A 20,984-nucleotide genomic window follows, 5' to 3' on the forward strand; every position below is an offset into this window, starting at 1 on the left:
AGGAGAGAGAAGTTAAATGGCACATCGGCCTTTTTTTTTTTTGCAGTCGCTGTTATATGGTTAATAACGGTGATCGCAAAACCAGGGTCGGTAAAAACTGACTCGAATCATGTTCTCTCGGGTCTCAGCTAGCCCCGGCAGACGAGACTCTGGAGAAAATCCGACTCTGGGGGCGCTATACACTTTTTCCACAGCGCCGTTAAACCACAGATCCTTTAATTAAGTACCCTTAACTACCGCCGTTAAACGGTGAATCGGCGGTTGTTAAGGGGTTAAGCAATCAAATAAATTCCATCCCCACTTACCGATGAAGTTTTCAGCAGGACCAGGAAGTAACTGAGTGAAATGCTATTGGGTTACTACGACCCAGCGTACCTGCCCTGAGCCAATTTGTGCTAGCATAGATGTACGTGTGCAGTGGTTTTCTTCACTCCAAGAAAAATAATGCTTCAGGTGAGTATTTATTTGATGCTTATAGGAGAAGCAACAATTTAGACGTTTCGGCCAATTAATGGCCTTTATCATATAGTCGCCCTTTCAGGAAAGCATCATGGGAAAACCAGGTAAGTAGTGTCACTGCAATGAAATATGACATAGAGCCTATAAGGTCCCGTTTAGAGTTAATGCCCAGTGTATGCAATAGGTTCTTGAGGAGCCGGTGTCCAGGGAGTATGTGCTTGATTCATTGGTAGTGCAGTGGAAGATGCCGACACTTCTGTGTCCCTGCGGTGCACCATGGAGACCTAATAGGCTCTATGTCATACTTCATTGCGGTGACACTACTTACCTGGTTTTCCCATGATGCTTTTCTGAAAGGGCGACTATATGATAAAGGCCATTAATAGGTGAAGCAACGATTTAGACGTTTCGGCCAACCAGCATCAAATAAATACTCACCTGAAGCATTATTTTTTTGTATTGTACGTGTGCAGTGATTTTCTCTGAATTCATCACTGAATGAAGTGACAGTGACTCTCGGTGGGCCCCTTCATGTGACGGGGCCCGGGGTGATGGCCCCCTCTGCCCCCCAGTAGCTACGCTAATGAGGGGCCCCATATGATGCTCCATATATAATGGGCCCAATATTGTGTCATTATATATGGAGCAATATAAGATGCTCAATATGTAATTGGACCCATAAGATGCTCCATATATAATTGGCCTCATGAGTCCAAATATAAAAAAAAGAAATACTCACTTATCCATGTTGGCTGCTGCTCTGCTCTGGACTACTAAACCTCTCAGTCAGAGGGCGCGGAAGATGCTGCAGCGGTGGAACAGGGAGAGGTGAGTATTGTGACACCCGGGAGACCATGGAATACCCAGCACCGGATCGGTGGTGTCCTTGCTTCACCTCTAGGAAATGTCACAGGTGGCTTGACCCGGTGCTGTGACCTCAGGCGATGCACATTGCAAAAGGGGGTATTATGAGGGGACTTGAAGAGCACGGGCACTTGTTCAGCAGCGGATTCTCTCAGTGGTAATGCTCCCGATCTTGGTTAGATGGCTACTGTCCAAATGAAAGTCTGAGTCACTGTAACCCCCTATTTGTTGAAGTAAACTGGTTAACCGTTTCCAATCAGTCCCGTCACCGGAGTCTGTATGGGAACTCTTGGGTTACTCTAGCCCTGCCGGGGCTTTTACCTCCTATTTTGCGCTGTTTCTGTGTGGCCCTGCTGCTGTGTGTGAACTGGCTGCCGGCCCAATCTGTCCTCTCCGGGTCTTGATTCAACGGGCAACTCGAGTCCTTTCCTTTTCTTACCCCCTCCGGGAGTACCGCTGAACTCTACACCTGTTGCTGCGTCTGACCCTAGTGAGGCTGGTATCACCTCACGTTTTCCGGTTGCTGTATTATATATAGTGAATGCAGCCACGGATCCGGTATCCGTCTCTGCACTTGTTCTGGGTAGTAATTAGCGCTACCCGGTTCTTAAAATGTCCTCTTTCTCTGTCCCTTTTTCCTCAGACCGGTGTTCGGTTGGCCCTGAAATTATCAGTCAGTCCTTCAGGAGCCTGATACTGCTCCTCACACTCTGACCCTCCAGATCTGAACTCCTGGGAATAACTCCCTCCTTTTCCTCAGGTCAGAATTGATATAGGGGAGTCTCTGCATTACCACCTCCGGCCAGAAGGGGGAGCTCCAGTGTCCCTATTCTTGTTTGTGTCTTGTGTCAGTAACTCTATGGTGATCCCACTTTGGGGTGCCACATTATCATAAGTACTGGGACCCTGAAAAAGCGGGGGGGCACTTGGGGACAGTGGCGTCCTAGGGGGGCCCAGTGTCTGCAACAGTGAGTGGGCCCCCTGCTTGCTCAGGGCCCTGGGACTTGCCCGGGTGCGCCGAATGCTGACGCTGGCCCTGAATAAAGCAATGCTATTGCTTTCCATCCAACTCTGAGTGTGTGCTTTTGACACACAACTGGCACAGTATAAATGGCGTTTATTTCCCTGCTGAAAAAACTTTTCAGGATTAGTGTCACAAGAAAATTTGCCTACTTCAGATGTACTTGTTTCACTGCTTGCGCTTTGTAGCGATACTACTGCAACCAGCTAAGTTTGTCAGTTATGCATCAAAAACATACAGCCAAAGTATAAATGGTGTATAATATTTCCCAGCTCAGAACAATTTTCAGGATAAAGAGCAAAAAGAATAGTTTTATCCCTGAGAAGAGCTTTTGGTTTGAGTTGTAGCTGAAAGGACATTCAATTAACCCTATCCTGTCCTACGCTATCCCTTCAGCACAATATCTCCCTAAGTGCTGCTGACAGCAGAATTAATATTTAATATAGTTAGCCCTAATAAGGGCTGTTGTTGTAGTGGAAAGAAATATACATGGTGTCTAATCCCTGCCTATATGCAGCTAAAACTCTGTCCCCAGTTCAGCTGCACCGGACCTCTCTCTGCTCTGCCTGTTTCCGTTAGTACACTGCACTGATTAGAGCGTCCTTGGTCTTATATAGACCCAATGACGCTATGCGGTAAGCCAATCACAGTAATGCCATTACCAACATGGCTATGGAATTACAGTGACTTGTTAAGCAGCCAATAAACATGCGGGGATTGCCTGCCAAACATGTGGGGCGGGGACTTGAGTGTGCGCATGAGCATTCAAAAATATTTGCCGAGTAATGAGCATCTCGAGCACACAGATGCTCAAGCTAGAAATGAGCAGTGACTAGCACGCTCACTCATCACTATAGATCATGCATTTGAGCATGCAGGCTGCTCATGTAAGCATGTCCAGCATCTGGCTTGGCAGTGTCGTATTGAAAAACAGTTCCTGGGATTTTGGAGACATAGTCATATTACTGGTTCGATGATTGTTCCATTTTGTAATGCAATTGAGACTGGACAGTAAACAATGTCTCCACAAACCATTAGAAAATGTTTGCACGACATTGGGGTGTGGTTAATAGAACATCTGTAGCTGTATTTCAGACTCGTAGCCCAATGTGCATCAAGGGTATCATGGGTATGAGGCAATATGGCACTGAAGGCTGGAATGGACGTCTATCATTTTCGGTGATGAATCCCGCTTTTGTCTTGGATACAATAATAGCCAGAGATTGGTCTGCATACAATGTGAGTATTGCCATTAAGAAGCCATCACAAGGGAAAGTTACACTGGTCCTACTCCCAGGGTTATGGTGTGGGGTGGCATAATGTACTGAAGCCAAACCCCTTTAGTCTTTCAGGTTTACTAATAGTTCAATGTTAAATTAATTTGGTCATTGATAAAACCACTGTTTCATGTTGAACAATATCTTATGGGACACTTAGTAGCACGAGCAACATGTGGCCTGGTGCTTTCAATGAGCAACCTGCATGGTCTAAATGTGCTACCACATCCTGCAGCATCTCTGGACTTGCCTCCTATAGGGCACATCTGGGAAATCACTGGTCAGCACTTGCAAGGGGAGCTGCCAGCAGTGGAGCTAGATAATTTGCACACACAAGTGCCTTCAGTGTGGCAGAATATTCCTCACACAACTTCGTTGCTATCATTGAGGTTATTAATGGTTGTCTAAGTGCATGTATTTCTGCGAGTGGTGCTCATTACTGAATAAAGCAAGATATTTGACAAATTTATTTTCATTTTTGCATCATTTACATATCCGCAACATGTCTATTGATTCAATAATTCCACGACGTTTCCTTTTTGGTGTTGCAGTTTCAGTGTTGAAGTGTGTATATATTGCAATACTCAAGTATTGCAGTATATAGCACAAGTAATAGAATGATCGCAGGTTCAAGTCACCTACAAGGACTTAAAAAATACTTTTTTTTAATTACTCTTTTTTATTACTTTTTTTTTTATTTTTACTTTTTTATGTTTTTGTTCACATTTTTTAATTTTTGGTAATTTTTTTTAAATAAGCTTATTGGTATTGCTACATCCATAAAAGTGTAATCTATGAAAATCGAAAATTGTACAGAAAAAAAATGTCAAAATAGCTATTATTTGGTCACCACACCACCCATAAAATATGGAATAAAAAGAGGTTAAAACCTAGTATGTACCCCAAATGGTAGCAATAAAATCTAGTGCTTGGTATTACAAGGATCATAGATTTTGCTGACAGTGGTTTAAGTAGGCAAAGGCAGTAAGTTCTATTGTGCAAATTGTGATACAAACCATTTTTTTTTTTCACAAAGCCCAGAATTTTTTTTAAGCTTCTCAAATAGAAAACGTATTATGCACATTTAGTATTTCCATTATCGTACTGACCTGGATAATCATGTTGCTAGATTTGTTTTTAATTGTGCAGTAAAAATTAAACTAAAACATGATGACAGAATTTTTTTCCCCATCTTCCAATATATTTTATGGTACAATAAATGGTATCAATGAAAACTACAACTCATCCTGCAAAAAAGTGAGCATTTATATGAATATGAGCATGAAAAATAAGAAATGTTATGGCTCTTTGAAGAATTGGTGGAAAAACCAAAAGGCAAAAATGAAAACTTGTTGTGCCCTTATGTAGTTGAATACTTTTTAATTTACAATGGTTTAGAGATACACAACAATATCAAATTCTATGTTTCAGGTCATTGTGAACCCGAATTTCCAAGTCCTGGAGTCAGATTTTTCCAATAATGCAGTGCGATGTGAGCTAACCTACACAGGAAGCTATGTATTAAATCGCAATTGCCGTCTTTCCAGGTAAACTTGTTTTGTATTAAATGATAAACAAAATGTTTGATAAACACCTTTACGTAAAGTTTTTCTGATTATCTAAGCTTTCATTTCGTAAACCATTGTTGGATTGAAAGACCCCGTGAGTAAGATATCAAATTTGGTAAAGGGATCCTGTCACTTAAAAAAATGCTATTTACCAGTAGGTATAGTAAATAGCTTTGAAATCATGTTTGGCTGGCTTACTAGGTCAGTGAAATAAAATCTCCTTGCAGTTGCTCACTTCCAGTCATCAGGGTGGTGCAGGGAGCCAGTACAGTCACTGCTCACTACATAGTACGCAGCGTATGTGAAGAGAGCAGATTGTCATCACTCCATTTACATTTTGACAGACAGTGTGGTCACTGTGTAGTGTGCGATGACAATAACCTCCTTGCACCACATCGGTGACTGGACGCAAGTGAATCGATGGTGGATATATAAGTTAATTTTCTCTGCTGCTTCAGTAAGGCAGCCACACATGATTTAAACAGTTTTCAGATGTGACACTTTCCCTTTTCTAAATTTGGTGCATCTTACTCAAGACCAAGTTATGAAATGCAAGTTTTCATAAATTCCCCCAAATTCCCTTTTAACAAGTTTTTTTTCTTTATAAAAAAAAAACTTTAATAAATTTATAGCATTTTTTGCACTGTCTGTCTAAAATTTACCCCAGGTAGGAGTTGTTCTGAAATGATTTCCTCAAAATTTATTGAGTACTTTATAGTAAATTTGTTGGAGTTGGCCATATGTTAAAAAAGTGTGTAAGGTTTTTTTTAAATGGCAGAGCCAGTACAGAAGGGCAAGAATGCCATGCGTGCCTGTATTTTAGATACTCTAATGCAGGGGCGGACACACTATTGGTGCAACCTGTGCGGCCGCACAAAGGCTGACTAGGAAACAGGTGATAGTTGGAATAGGTTGATAGTTACGATAATGCACAATTCGAACTGCGATAGTGGGCCCTATGATGAGCTATTGGACTGTAAAGAGTCCGTATATTATTTTTGTTCAGGGGCCCTCTTCTTCCTGTGTCCGCTGCTGCTATAATTTATAATTCTACCTAACTGATCTAATACTGCAGATGTTTGGTGCAACAACTCCATTCCTAACATATTCCGTATATGAATGTCTATGAATAGTTGCTAGATTTGCATGCTGAAGTTACAGTCACATGTTCTCCCTGTATGAGCCTCTGAGAGTTTTTTGTTGTATTTTCTGTGTCTGTGTATGAGAGAAGCAGCCTGCTGTAGATGCTACACAGATAGATCAGGAATAAATCATGTGTGTCGCTATTAAGCTTATCGTATATTGTTCCTGTTTGTTCTTGAATAAAGAAGCTCTTTTGTCACATGCTTAAAGAGTATCCTGAATAATCTGCTGCCAACAGCAGAACAGAAAGTCACTTATTGTGCAAAATAATAGGAAATGTTTAAATGCAAACATTTCTGCAGTATCATCACTCTGAGGCTGCCCTTCTTATTTATTAGGCTGGAGTCACACTGAACGAATGAAAAATCGGTCTGAGTCTCCCTGCCGAGAGTCGCATGAGTGTAATGCGAGTGTCATGCGAGTACAATCCGATTTTTCACACCTAGCATCCTATTACATCCAAATGCAGTGTGATTGCTATCCAATTGCAATGCGACTTTAACATGAGCATTTACATAGAGCAATTCTCTATGCCATTTACACATCAAAGGAAATATTCGTAAAAACATACACACATATATACACTGCTCAAAAAAATAAAGGGAACACTTAAACAACAGAATATAACTCCAAGTAAATCAAACTTCTGTGAAATCAAACTGTTAATCAGTGTTGCTTCCTAAGTGAACAATCAATTTCACATGCTGTTGTGCAAATGGAATAGACAACAGATGGAAATTATTAGCAATTATCAAGACACCCTCAAAAAAGGAGTGGTTCTACAGGTGAGGACCACAGACCACATCCCAGTAACATTGCTTTCTGGCTGATGTTTTGGTCACTTTTGAATGTTGGTTGTGCTTTCATGCTACAAAGAGTGTGAGACAGACTCTACAACCCAAGTGGCTCAGGTAGTGCAGCTCATCCAGGATGGCATATCAATTCAAGCTGTGGCAAGAAGGTTTGCTGTGTCTGTCAGCGTAATGCCAGAAGCTGGTGGCACTACCAGGAGACAGGCCAGTATGCCAGGAGACGTGGAGGGGGCCATAGGAGGGCAACAACCCAGCAGTAGGACTGCTACCTCCACCTTTGTGCAAGGAGGAACAGGAAGAGCACTGATAGAGCCCTGCAAAATGACCTCCAGCAGGCCACAAATGTGCATGTGTCTACACAAATGGTTACAAACTGACTCCATGAGGATGGTCTGAGGGCCCGACGTCCACAGGTGGGCTGTGAGCACAACCCCCAACACTATGCACAATGCTTGGCATTTGCCCCAGAACACCAGGATTGGCAAATTTGCCACTGGCGCACTGTGCTCTTCACAGATGAAAGCAGGTTCACACTGATCACATATGACAGTCATGACAGAGTCTGGAGACGCCGTGGAGAGTGATTTGTTGTCTGCAACATCCTTCAGCATGACCGGTTTGGCAGTGGGTCAGTAATGGTGTAGGGTAGCATTTTTTTGGAAGGCTGCACAGCCCTCCATGTGCTCGCCAGATGATACCTAATGGCAGTCAGGCTACGAAATGATATCCTCAGACCCCTTGTGAGACCATATGCTGGTATGGTCGGCCCTGGGTTCCTCCTAATGCCGGACCTCATGTGGCTGGAGTGTGTCAGCTTCAATGCCTTCATCTTACAGGAACTGCTAGGGACTGGCCTGCCCGTTCCCCAGACCTGAATTAAATTGGTGGATGGAGCGAGACGTGATGTCCCAGATGTGCTCAATGCCACAGACTGTCCAGGAGTTGGGGATGCTTTAGTCTAGGTCTGGGAGGAGATCCCTCAGGAGACCATCCGCTGCCTCATCAGCAGCATGCCTGTGCTTGTATGAGTATGACCTCCCTACAATGCCCAGGCATTGTAGGGAGGTCATACTCATACAAGCACAGGGAGGTCATACAGGCACGTGGAGGCCACACAAACCAAGTCAAAATGATGCTCCATAGTGTAAGGACATTACATTCCACTTTAATTTTGTGTGTGACTCCAAATCCAGGCCTCCATTGGTTAATAAATGTGATTTCCATTGATGATTTTTGCGTGATTTTCTTGTCAGCATATTCTGCTTTGAAATATTCTCATTGAATACCTTGTTCTTTAAAACATTCAGATCTAGGATGTGTTATTTGAGTGTTCCCTTTATTTTTTGAGCAGTGTATTTTACTAGCTCACAGTGCATGTGAGACCAAATGAGAATCATGAAGTCAAAGGAACTAGCCAAGGAGCTCAGAGACAGAATTGTGGCAAGGCACAGATCTGGCCAAGGTTACAAAAGAATTTCTGCAGTACTCAAGGTTCCTAAGAGCACAGTGGCCTCTATAATCCTTAAATGGAAGAAGTTTGGGACCACCAGAAGTCTTCCTAGACCTGGCCATCCAGACAAACCAAGCATTCGTGGGAGAAGAGCCTTGGTGAGAGAGGTAAAGAAGAACCTGAGCTCCACAGATGCAGTAGGAAGATGGGCGAAAGTTCCACAAAGTCAACTAACTCTGCAGCCCTCCACCAGTTGGACAAAGATAGAATTATCACCAAAAAGTTATAAGCAGTATGTGTGGAGAAAACCAGGCACTGCTCATCACCTGCCCAATACAATCCCAACAGTGTAACATGATGCCACCACCATCATGCTATGGGGATGTTTTTTAGCTGCAGGGACAGGGTGACTGGTTGTAATTGAAGGAAACATGAATGCGGCCAAGTGCAGAGATATCCTGGAAGAAAACCCCTGGACCTCTGACTTGGCCGATGGTTCACTTTCCAACAAGACAATGACCTTAAGCACACAGTTAAAATAACAAAGGAGTGATCTATTAATCTAGGCCATTTCTTATATAGACAAAACCTATATCTATGTATTCTATATGTGTATATACCTATTCTATCTATTCTATTCTAATCTGTCACTGTGTGATATTACTGTACTTAGATGGAAAATGAATTGCCGGCTTTTCTTCTACCAATGTATCTATCTTAGATGTCAGTGACACACACATATATATTACATACATAGATAGATACATAGATACATACAGTTGTGGCCAAAAGTATTGACACCCCTGCAATTCTGTCAGATAATATTCAGTTTCTTCCTGAAAATGATTGCAAACACAAATTCTTTGGTATTATTATCTTCATTTAATTTGTCTTAAATGAAAAAACACAAAAGAGAATGAAGCAAAAAGCAAACCATTGATCATTTCACACAAAACTCCAAAAATGGGCCAGACAAAAGTATTGGCACCCTCAGCCTAATACTTGGTTGCACAACCTTTAGCCAAAATAACTGCGACCAACCACTTCCGGTAACCATCAATGCGTTTCTTACAATGCTCTGCTGGAATTTTAGACCATTCTTCTTTGGAGAAGGCACCCTTCAAATATCAGGGACCTGGAGCAGTTTGCCAACTGCCATTTTTAGATCTCTCCACAGGTGTTCTATGGGATTCAGGTCGGGACTCATTGCTGGCCACCTTAGAAGTCTCCAGTGCTTTCTCTCAAACCATTTTCTAGTGCTTTTTGAAGTGTGTTTTAGGTCATTGTCCTGCTGGAAGACCCATGACCTCTGAGGGAGACCCAGCTTTCTCACACTGGGCCCTACATTATGCTACAAAATTTGTTGGTAGTCTTCAGACTTCATAATGCCATGCACACGGTCAAGCAGTCCAGTGCCAGAGGCAGCAAAGCAACCCCAAAACATCAGGGAACCTCCACCATGTTTGACTGTAGGGACCGTGTTCTTTTCTTTGAATGCCTCTTTTTTACTCCTGTAAACTCTGTGTTGATGCCTTTGCCCAAAAAGCTCTACTTTTGTCTCATCTGACCAGAGAACATTCTTCCAAAACGTTTTAGGCTTTTTCAGGTAAGTTTTGGCAAACTCCAGCCTGGCTTTTTTATGTCTCGGGGTAAGAAGTGGGGTCTTCCTGGGTCTCCTACCATACAGTCCCTTTTCATTCAGATGCCGACGGATAGTACGGGTTGACACTGCTGTACCCTCGGACCGCAGGGCAGCTTGAACTTGTTTGGATGTTAGTCGAGGTTTTTTATCCAACATCCGCACAATCTTGCGTTGAAATCTCTTGTCAATTTTTCTTTTCCGTCCACATCTAGGGAGGTTAGCCACAGTGCCATGGGCTTTAAACTTCTTGATGACACTGCGCACCGTAGACACAGGAACATTCAGGTCTTTGGAGATGGACTTGTAGCCTTGAGATTGCTCATGCTTCCTCACAATTTGGTTCCTCAAGTCCTCAGACAGTTCTTTGAGCATGGAGAAAAGAAAGAAGACCAATGTGGTACACGCAAGGACACAGGACAGAGGTTGAGTCAACTTTAATCCATGTCAACTGGCTGCAAGTGTGATTTAGTTATTGCCAACACCTGTTAGCACCTGTAACTTACCTGTGGCACCTGTTAATTACAAAAATTAGAGAAGCATCACATGATTTTTCGAACAGTGCCAATACTTTTGTCCACTTTTGTTTGGTGTGGAATTATATCCAATTTGGCTTTAGGACAATTCTTTTTGTGTTTTTTCATTTAAGACAAATCAAATGAAGATAATACTCATTTTCAGGAAGAAACTGATTGCAAACACAAATTCTTTGTTATTATTATCTGACAGAATTGCAGGGGTGTCAATACTTTTGGCCACAACTGTATACTTGTATTTGCAAACACATTAAGATTTCTTGTTATGGATTATTATTGTCATGTATCTTCATGCTTTATGTGTCCCAACTCATATTCTTGTCCTTTCACAGCATTTGAGCACAGAGGATTAAATTCGAGTATTCCGAAGCTGGACAGTTATCAATATTGTTGCATTGATAAAAAATAGAGTATGTTTTGGATAAAGATTCCCTAACTGATGAAGATTCAAAAGTCATTTTTTGGGTTGTTTTTTTTTTGTTTGTTTTTTTTTACCTGATCTGTTGAAATAAATTTGGTAGCAGAGAAATCAGATGCAGACATGTTAATGTTTAAATGAGAATCTTTTTACAAAAGCCATACTGCATAAATCTGCTATGTGAATAAATGAACATTTATTCAACTTATTGTGTTATACTGTAGATGCATATACCTTGTTACATCTGCTAGGATTTCAGGATTTAATAAAAAAGTACAGTATATCATTCAGGAACCCAGAATAGTTGCTTTTGTAAAAATTACTAGAACTAAGTTAATTGTACTATATGTTTTGATTAACGTTTTGTCATGCTTGCATCTTTTCTTGAATGTCTGTGATACTCCTGGGGGGGGGCACCGCTGATCGTGGCCGGGTGTCAGCTGTGATAAGCCCCCTGCACATTAACCCTCACACACTGCGATCAAACATGATAGCAGTGTACCGAGGGATTAGGGAAGCATCGGCAGGGAGGGGGCTCCCTGGTGCTTCCCTGAGACCCCCGGAGCAGCACGATATCCTGCACTGCTCCGAGGGTCTCCTTCCTGTCAGATCAGTGATCTGACACATTATTTTTACACAACTTTTTATTTTATTGTCCCGGGAGGGAAATTACTGTAATTTCTAAAAAAAAATCCCTAAATAAATTTAACAAAAAAATTCCCTAATTATTTTATTTACAAAAAATGAATTTAACAGAACAATAAAAGTACACATATTTAGTATCGCCGGGTCCGTAACAACCCGCCATATAAAACTGTCCCACTAGTTAACCCCTCTAGTGAACTCCTTAAAAAATAAAAATAAGAAACAATGCTTTATCATCACACCGCTGATCAAAAAGTGCAATAACGCGCGATCAAAAAGACAGATATAAATAACCATGGTATCGCTGAAAACATCATCTTGTCCTGCAAAAAACGAGCCACCATACAGCATTATCAGTGAAAAAATAAAAAAGTTATAGCTTGCAGAATAAAGGGATGAAAAAATAATTATTTTTTATATAAAATTGTTTTCATTGCATAAAAGTGCCAAAACATTACAGCGATACCTCATTTGTCATTTTTTAATCGCACTGACCCGAAGAATAAAACCGTTTTATAAATTTTACCACATACGGAACGGTGTAAACGCACCCCCTAAAGAATTTCATGAAATGCTGGTTTTTGCTCATTCTGCGTCACAAAAATCGGAATAAAAAGTGATAAAAAAGTCACGTGGCCGAAAATGGTACCAATAAAAATGTCAACTCGTCCCGCAAAAAATAAGACCTCACATGACTCTGTGTGTCAAAATATGGAAAAATTATAGCTCTCAAAATGTGGTGATTAAAAGACGCTTTTTATTTTAAAAATAGTTTTTGCGAGTATGACAGCTGCCAAGCTTAAAGGGGGGTTGATTTACTAAAATTAGGGAAAAATAAATAATAGATAAAGAAAAATGTATTTCCATTTTCCCGTTAGGGTTAGGGCTAGGGTTAGGGCTGAGATTAGGGTTAGGGGTGTGTTGGGGTTAGGGTTGGAGTTAGAATTGGCTGGAATTGAGATCAGACGCCATGTTGCATCTCCAAACAGTGGAAACCCTCCAATTCTGAAAAAACAGTGCTTCTTCCCTTCCAAGCTCTGCCATGCGTCCAAACAGTGGTTTACCCCCACATATGGGGTATCAGCCTACTCTGCACAACAACTTTTGGGGTCCATTTGTGCTAATTTCTCCTGTTGCCCTTGGGAAAATAAAAAATTGGGGGCAAAAATATTATTTTTGTGGAAAAAAATGTTTTTTTTTATTTTTATGGCTCTACATTATAAACTTCTGAGAAGCACTTGGGGGTTCAAAGTGCTCAACACAAATCCAGATAAGTTCTTTTTGGAAACTAGATCCCCCAATGTCTTTTGTGAGGGGTTTCCACTGTTTAGGCACATCGGACGCCATGTCACATTTGGAAAGCCCCTGATCTGAATTCCAGCCAATTTTGTGTTGAAAAAGTCAAACGGCGCTCCTTCCCTTCTGAGCTCTGCCATGCTCAGAAACAGTGGTTCCCCCTACATATCAGGTATCAGCATACTCCGGACAAATTGCACAATAACTTTTGCAGTTCATTTTCTTCTATTACCTTTGGTAAAATACAAAAAAATTACTTCAGGTCCAATTTTAATTAAACAAAAATGAACATTTAACTTTTTTCAAACATTCAAAAAATTCCTGTGAAACATGTGAAGGGTTAATAAACTTCTTGAGTGTGGTTTTGAGCACCTTGAGGAGTGCAGTTTTTAGAATGGTGTCACTTTTTTGGGTTACCCATCATATAGACCCCTCAGTGACTTCAAATGTGATGTGGTCCCTACAAATAAAATGGTGTTGTAAAAATGAGAAATCGCTTGTCAACTTTTAACCCTTATAACGTCCTAACAGAAAAAAAATTTTGGTACCCAAATTGTGCTGATGTAAAGTAAATAAGTAACATTTCCTACATGTTAAGTTTTTTGTGTGCCATATCTCTGTGATTTAAGGGCATAAAATTTCAAAGTTGGAAAATTGCAAAATTTTCAAAAATTTTGCCAAATTTCTGTTTATTTTCACAAATAAATGCAAGTTATATGAATTAAATTTTACCACTAACATGAACTACAATATGTCACAAGAAAACAATGTCAGAATCACCGGGATCCATGGATGTGTTGCAGAGTTATTACCTCATAAAGGGACAGTGGTCAGAATTGTAAAAATTGGCCTGGTAATGAACGTGCAAACCACCCTTGGAGGTAAAGGGGTAAGTGATACCATTTTGGTGCAGATATGATCTTTTGATCGCCCATTATTGCTTTTTAATTCAATGTCGCGGCAACCAAAAAAATGTTTTATTATTTTGAATGGGGCTAAAGAGGGGTGATTTGAACTTTTATATTTCTTTAATTTTTTTCATATTTTTAAAAACATTTTCTTTTTACTTTTGGCATGCTTCAATAGCCTCTATGGGAGACTAGAAGGTGCCATAGCACGATCGCCTCTGCTACATAGAGGCGATGCTCAGATCGCCTCTATGTAGTAGAATTGCAGACTTGCTATGAGCGCCGACCACTGGGTGACGCTCATAGCAGTCCAACACTGACAACCATAGAGGTCGCAAGGAGACCTCTGGTTGTCATGCCGACACACCAGTGACCTGCGATCTTGTGACGCAGGTCACTGATGTGCGCATTTCCAGCAGATTGCCGGAAATGCCATTTAAATGCTGCTGTCAACGTTTGACAATGGCCTTTAACTAGTTAATAGCCATTGACGGATCGCGATTCCACCTGCAGCTATTGCGGGCACATGTCAGCTGTTCAAAACAGCTGACATGTTCCAGAAAAGATATTGTGGGCTTTGGCAGTGAGACATCAAAGTGGGGGATACAGACATTGGCGTACTATTACAGGCGATGTCGATAAGGGGTTAAATGTGGTGAGATTTTGAAATCTGCAACATGTGAATTTCTCTTCCAGTAAATATGCGTTTTACATGCAGATTTTACCCATGGACTTGAATGTGATGATGAGGAAGATCCACAGATAAAATTATGTGTGGGTTACATGCACTTTGGGCTATTCCACAGTGGAAACTCAATATAAGCTTTTTTATCAATGAAGTTTTAGAAAAGCATGAAGTTTCCAAAACAAAGTGTGTAGTTCTATACAGCTGTCAGGCTCGGGTCAGAGCTGCCGGCCAGACCGTGCACTGCAATGCGAGTATCATTTGTGTTATTCGGCCATCTGACTGCTCTATTAGTCTTTCTCATGTCCGAGTGCTGTCCAGTTATTTTTTTCCTCAGACAGCACTTTATAGAACAAAGTAGAATGGATGTATTATCATCATTAAAATTGCAGATTTGATAATCAGATTCCTGTGACTGCCCGTAGGTGTCAATCTGATCCTATGTGCGGATCAGACTTGGTCATTCAAGTCAATGGGGATCCGTGAGGCATGGATGCAGATCTGAGGCTTCACATTTGCTTCCATTTTGCCTCATGGATTAGTTGCATTGATTGAAAGATCAAGTTTTTACTCAAGTTTATCAATAAAGCTTTTTTTATTGGCTTGGACCCTTCTACACAAAAAAGCAATTATGAAACAACCACAATTACACCAGAGCAAAAAATTGTCTGTTTCTCTTGGATTTTAACACTCACACGGATATCTGATCCCAGCCTAAGGCCACATTCACACATGCGAGGAATACGGCCAAGACTCGCATGTTAATACCTGGCATTGCCGCCGGCACTCGGATCGGAGCATGCAGCAGCATAGCAATACATGGAGCCGCACGCTCTGCGCCTGAGTGTCGGCGGCAGTGCCGGGTATTAACATGCGAGACTCGGCCATATTCCTCGCATGTGTGATCCTGACCTTAGGGTTTATGCAAGTGAGAGTTTAAATCGGCCATGTGCTGTTTGATTTTTTTTATCAGATCGCAGACAAACATAGCACTGATCAATGTTATTCAACCGTGAGGTTCAGATGAATGATTTTTTTCCTCGGTTTGACAAACCATGAAAAACAAATCCCAGCATGTACTACTTTCTACTGAGTCTTGGATGAGACTCACACAATGAAGTCTATGAGTGAGAGAAAAAAATCAGATGCCACTTGGATATTCCGTGTAGTATCAAATTTTTACAGATAAATTTGTATAACAACAGGTCACACACAGACATAAAAATGGATACATGAATGGCACAAGGATTAAAATCCGATGAAAACTAGAAAACAATCGCCCGAGTCTTGTGGATGAAACTCATTTCTCATACGGTCATCTGCAGGCGCTCTTAGACTGTCAACCATACTAGGTAATACCAGTGAGTTTGAACATCCATATACCTAATTTGGATGTGTCCATGTGTCTGTGCGCAATGAGTCATCCACAGATGAACTGTCTGTGCGCAATGAATCATCCACAGCTCGACAGCAATTTATAAGCGTGGGCATAACCATGGATACCTAGTCAGTTAGGTATCCATAGTTACTACCACTAGCAGGTAAATACTGTAAGGCCCTGTATAGGAGTTAAGTGATATATCTAATAAGGAGGAGCTCTCCCTGGTGATGAGTTAAGGCTTAAGCCTTTTTTGAATGTTAGCCTGTGAGGCAACACTGAGGCAACACTCAGGCAACAGTGTGAGGCAACATTGCAAAGATGGATCAAATTGATTGTCTTCTGTTTAATTAAGATGCAGGTTACTCATTACTCATCCTTTGCGCTGCTGCATGTAGAGAAGCGAATCGCATAACGAAATTGTCGAAGAACTGCTGATGCAGCCCGAAAGAGGGCGGCCAGAGCAAGAGAATCGAATGAAGTAACTGAATCACGTAGAACATCTAATGCTGCATGACAACGAGCAACACGCAATGCACAAAGTGATACACAAATTTCACAAAGACGAGAACAAGATAGAAGACGTAACTTGCCATTGTCGAGTGGCCCTTGCATTTGGGACACATTTGCCGCTAGAGGGCTTCTTAATCAAATTGATAAGACACGTATTGAAGAGCACTGTGCTGGTGAACTGACATTTCAATGTCAGCTCTGCCTATAAAAATTTCAAAGACGAAATGGTGCAGGACAAAACATTCCCTTCCTGCTGCAAGAGATGGTGCATCCAATTACATGTAAAAAAGGAGAGAAGCCAGCGCTGCTTGTGGTCAGAACGCAATACATAAAGTGAATATGCACATATTAATTTCTAACTGTATTTCAAAATGAGACATTTAGCAAAAAATTGATCAATCATTTGAGCCACCCCGCCACGTCAAGGCAATCTCATATGGGGCAGTTCTACTCTGTTTTTTAAATTCGCTGTGCCATTTCGGCCTCCTAAATGTAATAAAAGCAAGACCATATTAAATGCACACTATACCTGAAGCATTTCTGAATCACTATTGCATTCTGACCACAAGCAGCGCTGGCTTCTCTCGTTTTTTACTGCATCCAATTACATCCCAATCGTATGGATAATCAGTTAGTCAACTTGATGAAAGTAGAGCATCGGCACTCCAATAACTTGCATTGCCTTATATTAGCCATAAATAGCTCTCTTGCTTTGACATAATTAGGAGCACAAGCAGCGCCACCTCCTGGGCATGGTCCATACTGTTTTCGAATTCATGGACAAATTTACCACATAGCTGCCCCATTGCATCCCGCTGTGGGTAGTACTCCCAAGTTTGCCCAGATTTATATTTTGTACTTCTTGGACAGTGAAGAAGCATTAAGTCAAGCAAATAAAAAGTGCCTCCCAGCACTGCTGTCATCTCTTGGAGAGAAGATGAAAGCAATTAACCCACTCGCAAGAGCCTTCACAATGATGAGGGAATTTGACATTGTTATTTCGAGTGGATTGCGATTTTCTAGTTCAGCAATCCTCTCTTTCAATTATAATTGACTACAACAATGCCAAGTGCGCTCAACCATGTGAAATAGCGCTACCTGTTCATTTCCTTTAGGAATAGAGCTATCTTATAGCGCTATCCCTCAATGTTCCTGAGCATAAGCTATGGGATAGCTCTACCCGTGCACTTCTTCGGGTATAGCTGTTCGATAGTGCTATCCATGAACAGTATTAATGACAGAGCTTTTTCATACACTAGGTAGGAGAAGTTCACCAGGTATTTATGTTTGCTGTTAGTCTGCACATACACCAGTCTGGTGCGTGGTTACACCCCATTAGAGGTCAGTCTGATGTGTGGTTACACCCCATTGCATGGTTCGTAATCCCAGCGCGTGCCCAGAGGGCACGCAATCACTCATTAGTAGTCTGGTGTGCATGTGGAACTCTAACTATCTAAAGGGTATGGGTACTTTTAGTCTGACTTATCAGTAGGGAGTGACACAACTTTCATGCTGCCCTAGGCACTCGTAAGCCAAATATGGCCCTGTGCCTAACTGACTGTAGGGGACCACAGATGGGTGAGTGCGCAGAGCTGTTCACACTTTCTATGCCATGCGCATCAGAAGTGTACTCCAAGGATTCACAGAGTCAAGAGGAGGAAATCATCTGCACCGAGGTCCAAATTTTTTTTTCAGGATCCAACTTTGTCCTGCCCTGGATTCAAGCAACATTCTGACCCTCGTCACCAGCTGATAATAGAGAGTGGTCTAGATACCAGCTCGTCAACAGTTTTGTAGATCTTAACTTTAGATCTCTGGACAGTGCTGCTATAAGGACTCTGGAAGACTCAGGTACCTAGTGTCAGCCATCACAAGGAAACATTCCCTCTGACATCACTGACACCCACAGGGTCTAATAGCCTCGACTGCCAAATGTAAGAAGGCTAATAATTTCCCTTAAATCTTGGTATAAATAATTAAATAGCACATACTTTTTGGCTACTGCTAGCACATAACCCCCCAACTATTTTTGGTCATCACTATATACTGTATTATACAGTCTTTATTTTTCTGGACCAAATTATTTAATTGGGGCCCTAGCTATAATCTCTAGGTATATAGCAAGGTAGAATAGATAATCTTTATTTATATAGCGCAAACATATTCCGCAGCGCTTTACAGTTTATTATTATTATTAACAGTTTCAAAACACAAGTCATAAGTGACAACGTTAACAATACAATAATTAAAGCAAAATAAGACAACCCTGCTCGTGAGAGCTTACAATCTACAATGAGGTGAGGGAGATACAGATCAAATAATATGCTAAACAATCTCTAAGGCTAGGTTCACATTGCATTAGGGGCATCCTTTTAACGCATCCGTTAAAAGGATGCCCCTAACACGATGTAAAAAATGACATCTATTTGTGACCATAGCGCTAATGTATGCGCTAATGCATGGTAACAGTTTGCTACCATGCGTTAGCCCATACAGGTCTATGCACAGCGATTGCGTTCGTTCGCTGTGTGCTAGACCCGATGCACCCTCAAACGCTGCAAACCGCGGTCGAGGGTGCGTCATGAAGTAACGTATCATCGCTAACGCATGCCGATTTTGGCATGCGTTAAGATGCGCTACTGTTATTGCGGGCAATGGGTGCGTTAGTGGCACTAATGCTATGTAACGGATGCATTATGTAACAGATGCTGTCAGCGCATTGCCCACAAAGCAATGTGAACCCAGCCTATAACTAGGCGGTAACTATAATTTGTGTGCTACATAGTGCATTGAATTTATCAGATATTTCAATCTGGTTGATTCTTGCTCTCACCAGTTTGGTTGATATATGGAAAACAACTGAGGATTTTAACCTCACTAACAGATTTACCTACTGGTTCTCATAACCACCATTGGTTGTATTGATAAAGGAATTTGTCAGAATATAAGTTTCATTTTGCGTATTATTTATACTAGTACATTTTGTTAAGAAATTGGCTTGATTAAGCGCAATTTATCATAGAATAAGTAGATTATTTAATCTCTGCATAAGACTCAGGACCACATTTAGTGGTTAACATATGTCATAAGCCTTTGGAATTTACGCTAGTCCCTTAGTAAATTAATTTATTTGGATGCAGAATTGTGATCTTACATCATACTCGAAGGATATATATTCTAATTTGATTTAAACCACGAATAATATATCTGTGACAACTCCTGGAGTGGACCCTCTGGGTCGTGGCACCAACTCCTATACTGTGAGTGTCAGGGGAAGCCCAAGGGGGTGAGGTACCACGACTGCTGGCACCAGGTGGCCGGCTCACAGGAGACACGAGTGAGTGTGTCTTGCAACAGCGAATGTGCAGAGTACAAGAGTGTGTGTCCCTGTGTCCATGCTTTACACAGGATATAAGACAATACAGGGCGAGTGTATGGAAGCACGGAGAGTAAGGGACAATACAAGGTGTGTACACGGGAGTGCGCTAGATACAGGATAATGCAAGGAGGGTACACGAGAGCATGCATGGCGTGCACAGACAAGCACGCCCGGGTGCAAGCAAAGCAGGGTGCATGCAAAGGAGCATGCCTAAGTATAGAGTTAGGCGTGTTCTCTGCGCATGCTCCATCTGAGTGCAAGGTTAGGCAGAATATGTGCTAAGGAGCACAACAGGGCACAGAACAGAGCGTGTGTAAAGGAGTATGACAGAGCAGAGGCAGAGCATGTGCAATGAAGCAAGATAGAACACAGAGCAGAGTGTATGCACGGAGCATGTGCTGGGAAGCATGGCAAGGAAGAGTGCCTTGTGCTCCGTTCCTGTAGAGGACCCGAATACAGCGCACAGCCAGGCAGGACCAAGCAGACCAAGCCAGGAAGCACAACAATAATCAGGCACCTCCCATAGGAAGAGATGGCATGAATGCTAGGACTTATGGGTCCGGTCCTCCAGGACCATAGAGAGGGCAAGAATGCAGCTAGAACCGAGAAGAGTGCACATGTGCACTAGCAATGTTGTGCAGCCATGGAACTAAGCGTTAGAGATGCGCAGGGTCCCGCCCCAAGGTGAGAGCAGCATGACAGGCGGCGTGACAATATCTATTGGTGAAATTTAAACTCAATCTGTTGGATTGGGTGTTGTTTTTCTTTGTTCAATTTGGTCCTAGAACACAAAAGCACAGATTATAGTTCTAAAGTTATCAGTGAGCCAAAAACAAAGAGTTATAAGGCTCAAATTAGAAATTACATTAAGTGGGAATTTGGTATCCATTATAAATTCCTGATTTGTAATTAACCTGTATAAGCAATCCAGAATTTTTCAAACTTTGGATTCAGATTTGTTCTCTGCCTACTCAATTCTGATTCATATCGGGT

General features: G+C 41.6%; 1 long non-coding RNA gene across 4 annotated transcripts in view; it reads left to right on the forward strand.

Annotated features, from left to right (window-relative positions):
* LOC141098459 (uncharacterized) overlaps positions 1 to 11,481 on the forward strand; it is a 41,373-nt gene extending 29,892 nt beyond the window's left edge. For 3 of the 4 annotated variants that reach the window (XR_012234240.1, XR_012234243.1, XR_012234242.1), the window contains 2 exons: positions 5,053 to 5,168; positions 11,102 to 11,481. This is a non-coding gene — a long non-coding RNA (uncharacterized lncRNA). Of the gene's footprint in view, positions 1 to 3,439; positions 3,584 to 5,052; positions 5,169 to 11,101 lie in introns of all 4 variants that reach the window. The other variant, XR_012234241.1, reaches the window with a different exon arrangement.
* Positions 11,482 to 20,984: the final 9,503 nt, after the last annotated feature.

This window comes from Dendrobates tinctorius, unplaced genomic scaffold (assembly GCF_039654945.1).
Source record: "Dendrobates tinctorius isolate UK_male_01 unplaced genomic scaffold, ASM3965494v1 ptg000092l, whole genome shotgun sequence".
Lineage (NCBI taxonomy): Eukaryota > Metazoa > Chordata > Amphibia > Anura > Dendrobatidae > Dendrobates > Dendrobates tinctorius.